The sequence below is a fragment of the Choloepus didactylus genome, chromosome 10, assembly GCF_015220235.1.
Source record: "Choloepus didactylus isolate mChoDid1 chromosome 10, mChoDid1.pri, whole genome shotgun sequence".
In the NCBI taxonomy this organism is placed as follows: Eukaryota; Metazoa; Chordata; class Mammalia; order Pilosa; family Megalonychidae; genus Choloepus; species Choloepus didactylus.
The window spans coordinates 5842139-5850101 of record NC_051316.1 but is presented as its reverse complement, the minus strand read 5'-3'; the positions used below and the strand labels follow the sequence as shown (position 1 = coordinate 5850101).

The window sequence follows — 7963 nt, the reverse complement described above, 5'->3', positions numbered from 1 at the left end:
GGCTTCTCCTTGCAGCTTACACTAAAATGTGAGAGGACAGAGATAAGCTAAGACATGTACTTTTGGGTACAAAGAAACCAGAAAGTGATAGTTTGGAAAATTCTGGGATTCCAAAAAGAAGCTACAGCACCACATGAGGATTTAAACAAACATGGAACCCAACCACAATTTCAGTACAAGCCAGAGTTGGAGATGGAGTTACCAAGAAAAGATTTGTGGACAGTCCTATTGTGTGATGGTTTTGACCCCTGTATGCTTCATGCCAAGCCAACAGATTTTCTGCAAGTTCTATATAGATAGAACCATTTCCAGTCTAGACTGGAAGGGACAAAGAAGAGAAAAATTGAAGGAAAACTTTCTTCAAAGATGGAACCATGGAGATTGAAACCTGGAGTCAAGAAATCTCAGGAAAGTAGAGCAGAGCAACCGAAGCATGTTGAAAAGGTGAATTTGCCCCCAAGGCAGAGGGTGGGTATTCCACCTTGATACTCAGGAAGAGTGCTGCAAACCCAGATATCAGAGAGGGTGAAACACATTCCCTGGTGACTGGGGAGAGCCTGGCCACCACCTCCCTCTTCTGAAGGGGTTGAGAGAGTGTCCCAGAGATGGAAAAGAGTACAGGTGCCACCCCAATGTTTGAGGAGGTTGGGGCTGAGAAGGTGGTTTCCCCAATGCATGGATATGTTGGAGTACTTAGCCAATCATTTGGAGAGAAAAAGGCTGCTGCATAAGCCTTTGTAAAGTGTTGGACTCCCACTCTCTCAAGCCCCAAGAATAAAACACTCTTTTCTAAATGACTCTCAGACTTTGAAAACTAATGAAGTTTGCTCTGCAGATTTTAGGAACTGCTTTGGTCTTTCAAGCCCTGTTTTTCTTTCAGTTTATCCTTACGGCAATAGGAACATTTACCCTATTACTTCCCCTCCTTTGTATATTGGGAGAAGATAACTTTTTCTAAGTTTCACAAGTACAGAGCCAGAGGAGAACTTTGCCTTAGGACAGACCATGCTTGTAACTCATATTGATAAGATCTTGTACTTTTGTTACTGTAATGACTTAAGTATTTGTGATATTGTGACTGGATGAATGTATCTTGTATATAGAAAGATTATGTCATTTTGGAGTCCAGGGGTTGGAATGTGCCTGTTTGTATGTATTATGTCTCCCAAAATGCCATGCTCTTTAATGAAATCTTTTTGGGGCAGATGTATTAGTGTTGATTAGGTTGGAATCCTTTGAGTGTTCTTATGGAGATGTGCCTCAACCAACTGTAAGAGAAATATTTGATTGGATTTTTTCCATGGAGATATGGATCCCACCCTTTCAGGGTGGGCCTTGATTTAATCACTGGAGTCCTATAAAAGAGCTCACAAACAGAAGGACCTCAGAGCAGCTCAGAGGGACATTTTGGAGATGGCCACTGAAAGCAGACCTTTGCTGACACTTTGGGGATGCTAGCCCAGTATTTGCTCCAGTGGAGCTAAGAGAAGACAAAATGCCTCAAGAACAACATTTTGAAGAATGCAACCTGGGAGTGAGCATACAACAGTCATGTGCCTTCCCATTTAACTGAGAGGTTTTCCAGATGCCATTGACAATCCTTCTATGAAAGTATACTCATGCTGATACCTTAACTTGGGCACTTTGTGGCCTTAAGTCTGTAGCTTTGTAACCAAATTAACCCCCTTTATAAAAGCCAATCCATTTATGGTATTTTGTATAATAATAGCATTAGCAAACCAGAACACTCTCTAAGATGGAAGAATAAAGACACTCTTGGTTCATTGAACACCCAAGCCAAATCATCTATATTTGATGAGAAAACAACAAAACTAAGAAAATTTTGGAGAGCAATTATACCATACCAACTGATTTTATATTTGTTGGATTCATGATTCACAGAGTATTTACCTATCAGAGTCACACTATTCCTGGTATTTCTCATACTATGCACATTTACTGTGGTGGAAAAATGAGCTTAATGATCATAGTTAATATCAAGTCTTCAAACTCCCATGTATCACTTTCTTAGTGACTTGTCTTTCTTAGACAACAGCTGTTCTACAGTAATCACTCTTAAAATGCTGGTGAATTTCTTAGGATCCAAGAATAGTATTTATTCCTGCAGCTATGCACTAAAAATGTTTTTCTTTGCTTGTTTTGCTGATACTGTATCCTTATCCTGGCCACAATAGAATATGACCATTATGCAACCATGTGTAACCCAATATTCTATTTTACACTTATGTTTAGAAGAGTCTGTATCTGCCTCATTGTGTTGGAATACTTCAGTAGAAGTATGACTTCACTGGTAAATGTCTGCCTCACATTCAGTCTGCCGTTTTGTGGCTCCAGTCATGATGGTTACATTCATGTATCAACTTGGCCAGGTGATGGTACCCAGATTTCTGTTCAAGCAAGCACTGGCCTTACTGTTACTACAAGAACATTTGTGGCTGGTCAATAAACCAGAAGCTGGTTTATTAAGTCATCAATTGGCTGCAGCTGTGACTGATTACATCAATGAAGGGTTTCTCTTGCACAATGAGAGAATGCAATCAGCTGGATATAATCCAATCTGTTGAAGACTTTTAAGTAAGACAGATAAAGGACCTTCACTTCTCCTTCAGCTAGACAGTGAAGAGTTTCCTGAGGAGTTCATTGAACTTTCCAGTTTGCTGCCTGCAGAGTTCATTGAACACATTCATCAGAGTTGCCAGTTTGCTGCCTACTCTATGGAATTTGTACTCCTGCATCCCCACAGTTGTGTGAGATACTTTCATAATATCTTATATTTACATATCTCTTGTTGATTCTGTTTCCCTGGAGAACCCTAACTAATACACTTGTCAACCATTTCTTTTTCTGTGATATGCCACCTTTCTTGGTTTTATAATGTGCAGATACCAATACCAATGAGCTTCTGCTCTTTTTCTTGTATGGCTTCAGCCAGGCTAACACTTTCTTGGTCATATTTATATCATGCTTCTTTATCCTCATCATTGCTTTGGGTGCAAGTTCCCAGGAGGCAGAAGCAAAACATTGCCTATCCCATGCTTTTCATCTTATAGCAGTCACCCTATTCTATGGGGCCCTACTATTTATGAATTTATGTCCCATGACCACTTATTTTCTCAACACTGATAAAATGGTTGCAGTGTTTTATACAGCTATATTTCCCATGTTGAACTCCATAATCTTCAGCTTCAAGCAAGGATGCTAAAATGCTCTCAAAAAACTTTTAGAAAGAAATTGGATTTTCAAATAAATGATAACTTAAATCATTTCAAATATACAAGGCCTAACCTTCACTTCCTATCTCATCATGTATGACTATCCCATACATACCTCATGCTCCAAGTATTTTAAGTTCATCACAACTTGCTAGAAGTAAGGATAACTTTTCTTCAGCAACATAAAATATTCTGTTCCTTTGTGCAAGTTTGAATATATTGTGCCCCCCAAATGTCATTATCTTTGATGTAATTTTGTGTGGGCAGATGTTATCACTTTTGATTAGATTTCTTTGAGTGTTTCTTTGGAGATGTGCCCCACCCAACTGTAGGTGATAACTCTGATTAGATACTTCCATGGAGGCATGGCCCCACCCATTCAGGGTGGGCCTTGATCAGTGGAGCTATATAAATGAGCCAAGAGGCAGAGGGAACTCAGTGCAGCTGTGAGGGACATTTTGCAGAGGAGCTACAGCCAAGAGGGACAGTTTGAAGAAAGCACAGGAGCTGCAGATGAGAGAGTTTGAAGACAGCCATTGAAAGCAGACTCTGGCTCTGGAGAAGCTGAGAGAGGACAAATATACCAAGTGCAACTAAGAGTGACATTTTTGAGGAACTGCAGCCTAGAGAGGAACATCCCGGGAGACAGCCATTTTGAAACCAGAACTTTGGAGCAGACACCAGCCATATGCCTTCCAAGCTAACAGAGGTTCTCCAGACACCATTGGCCATTCTGCAGTGAAGGTACCCAATTGCTAATGTGTTACCTTGGATGCTTTATGGCCTTGAGACTAACTTTGTAACCAAATAAACCCCCTTTCATAAAAACTAATCAATCTCTGGTGTTTTGCATTCCAGCAGCATTAGCAAACTAGAATACCCCTCTTCCAGGAACATTCTGTCCCAAATTCTTATTCTGTATAAACATTCCTGAATTACAAAAAGAACATTTCTTTGCTCATTAGTTAGTGATCCTACAGTCACTTTATTTTTTATTCTTTCTTGAAAGAGTTGGAGCAATAAATTGTTTACATCTGAATGTATAATGTGCATTTTGCAGTAATTCTGAAAATATAAATGATTGGATTAGTTAAACTGAATATCCCCCTATTGTTAATTTAATATGAAAATTTAGCCAAATAAATTTGGTATGAAAATGAATATTATATATTTGAGAGACTTGTGTCCTCTGTAAATGGGGACAATTTGATACTGCCTGGTGAATAAGGTTGTTTTGAGGACTAATAGAACTGAATTATGAAATTGTACTAGTAAAAGAATAATTTGAGGATTAAACATATTAAAATGTTTACATCAGCTGTAAAATATGCAAAGTTCATAGAACACATAGTAATAGCATAAAATTGTTGGCTATTTTACCACCATTACATTATCATCTTTAAGATAACATTTAAGGTTTAATCCTCTAAAAGAAAATGTACATTTTTAAATATCCTTAAAGCAATCCAAATATTCTGGGATGTTGCCAAATCTGAAAATTCATCTTAGTGACTCTTTATAATGTTAAATTATGTGCCCTCCTATGAAAACTTCATCAAAGTATAGGTAAGTTGAAAAATGCCATTTATTATTACCTAAAAATGAAATGTATAAGGTATGTTGAATTATTCTGCAATTTTAATATACTGTCTTTTTGGTTATTCATACATTATGTTAAGTTTCATTCTATTGTAAGAAGTAGCACACCAGCTTCTCTAGCAGGGAACTATCAAATATAAGGCTTATTTTTCATTTTCTGATATAAGTTAGCCTAAGGTAATTAATGTCTAATGGATTTATATACTATTAAAAATGTTAACAGTTCTTCTAACCCAGGTATGGTAGTTTTATGTCATTATGTACCCCAGAAAAGACTATATATTTTTAACTCATTCCTGTGGGTGCAGACCTATTGTTGATGGGACATTTTGATTAGGTTATTTCAATTGAGATGCAGCCCACCTCTCTCAAAGGAGTCTTCATCCTTTTACTGGAGTCCTTTATATTAGGAGAAAACACCTACAAAGCTAAGAGATGAAATTAAGAGAGGCCCATGGGGAAAGCCTCAGAGATGTTTAGAGAAGAAGCCACAGAAGCCAGAAGGTGGATTTCGTAAAACCCAGGAGAAAAAGACCAGCAGACATGGCCATGTGCTTTCACATGTGATAGAAGTGTCCCTGATGCCAGCAGCATTATTCAGAGAATGTGTCTTCCTGTTGATGCCTTAATTTGGACATTTTCACAGCTTTAGAACTGTAAACTTTTTAAGCTAACAAATCCTCATTGTTAAAATCCAGTACATTTCTAGTATGTTGCATTTCATTAGCTTTAGCAAACCCAAAACAGCAGGTTTCTCAAAAGTAGCACTATTGACATTTAGGGCCAAGTTATTCTCTGCTTATGGCTCTTTTGTTCATTGTAGGTGATAAATAAAATCTAGTAGACCCAAAATGGAGTTGCCCATGCTAAACCCCATGTCAGAAAAAACAAAAACAAAAACATAACACAGTTTCTATTTTTTATAAATGATCAACTTGCCAGCTAACTTCCACATTCCTAAGCAACAAATGGCTCCCCATTTTGTAATACTCCTTAAGTAAAAGAGAATCTTACTGTTAGCCGATAAAGACATTTCCTCACTTGCTTCCTGCATTTGCCTATAGGAGCTTTTCCTTTCCACCCCTTTAATGGAACTTCCTTCTACTTTCTGAATGGGATCCTGCCTGATTCATAAATTGCTCAATAAAGTTGTGAAATTCAACATTGCATTAAAATCTTTTATTTTATCCCAGGATGTTTAGCAGCATCCCTTGTCTCTATCCACCTCTTCTGTAATGGCCAAAGTTGTATTTAAATATTGCCAAATGCTTTCTGGCAGAACAAGGTCACCCCTGGTTGAGAACCACTGAACTAGCACAAGCCATTTTCTTTGTCCATAAGGCAAATTAAACCCAGAAAAGTGAGGCTGGTACCTGAAAATAAGTCAGAATAATAATTTTTAAGAAAACCTCAGATGTGATCTTATTCATTTTGTTCTATATTCATGTTTTTATTCAATTTATTATCTAATTTGATAATATGCATAAACACATACAAATAACACATTATTTTAATTAAAAAACACATAAAATTAAAGCCAAATAATGTTTTATGAAATGGGATACAGTTGAGAAGAAATTAGAAGAGTAGGATACATTGAATGAGATTTTTTCATTTCTGTCTATTGTGAGAGGGGATCCTTCCTGGGAAGTTATATTTCATTTCAATCACAAGAAAGTATTGTAATATACAAATTAAAAAAGGAAAAATGATGTTTTTTTTTCAAAATAATGACTGTATTTTAATGAACAATTCAAATTAAGGTAAGAAATGATGTTTATGTGGAAATCCTACATTGTTATTGTCCTTACATCCTTACACTGAGTATTGGAGGTGAAGATGAAATGATTTTTATGTCATGAGGTATAAAAGACCTTTTTTTCTAGTGATACCACAGAAAAAACTGTCATACATGAAATAAAGCTATGTCATCAAAAGAATACATTCATAACTATGTTTTTCTCAGAAGTAAATAAAAAATATTTTCTTGAAATACTACTCTTAACTAGACATTTGCCATTCTGAGAGCTAAAAGAAAGAGGTTGGGATTGAGTAATGATTTATAATCCATAGTTTATCTTACTCAGCCACAGGCATTGTTAGGTGTACTGAAGGAGACATGCCATAATTTATTATTAACACATTGTTATTTGTTCCATTTAAGTATGATTGTGTATCATTGCCTTGTTATACAGATATAGTCATCTTTGTGTACCAGGATTTTACCATAAATAACATGTCTTTTTTTCATTATATGAGAAGATATATGATTTCATATTTCATAAATCACCATTTTTGTTTCATATTTCCTTCTTGAGCAAACAAAAGGTAAATAACATGACACTACTCCATCACACACACAAACACAAGCACACAAACACATAGACACACACACACACACACACACACAAATAGCCTTATGAAACAGTATTTCTTAGAGGAAAATTCACAGAGATCAAAGCACTATCAGGTGTGCTGTTCTGGTAGCTCATCCCATTTTGAGGTTACACAAATAATTTGTCTGGAACTACTTTAATTATTCAGAATCAGTCTATATATCTTTTAATGTGTATTTATTAGGAAAGTAAAGGAAGCAATAGATTGAATAGGCAATATTGTCCCTTTCTGAACATTTAGCAGAAGATTTTGATAGAGCACTAGAACAAAAATGAAACTCTACTAAACTCACAGCTCTGCAAACCAAAGAGTACATGTCTCTCTGCCCCATCCAGCAAATAATTGTAATAAAGACATATGTAGCTATTGCAGACAAAGAGGCTATAGGAAAAAGAATGTCCTGTCCTTCAGAAGAAAAGGAAACACTGTCAATCAGACACCACATACATGCCAATCCTGAAAGAGGTCCACTGGAGATTGTGGCCTCTTTCCCTCAATTGAACAAGATGAAAAAAGGGGAAACTCAAATTACAATCAATGGGCTGAAACAAATTTTCTTAATTGGCATAGAGTCCACATTCTCAACTATTAATCCTACTATATTTCTAGCACTTTCTGCTCAGGGTGACCAAACTGTCAATTTGATAAGAATTACAAACAACCCACAGATTAGCCTTTTATCTCAACCATTGAATGTAACCATAGGACACTTACAAGAAACCTATTCATTTATT

General features: G+C 36.4%; 1 pseudogene; it reads left to right on the top strand.

The window, feature by feature from the left end:
• The first annotated feature begins 366 nt into the window (after positions 1–366).
• LOC119505184 lies at positions 367–4460 on the top strand (annotated as a pseudogene).
• Positions 4461–7963: the final 3503 nt, after the last annotated feature.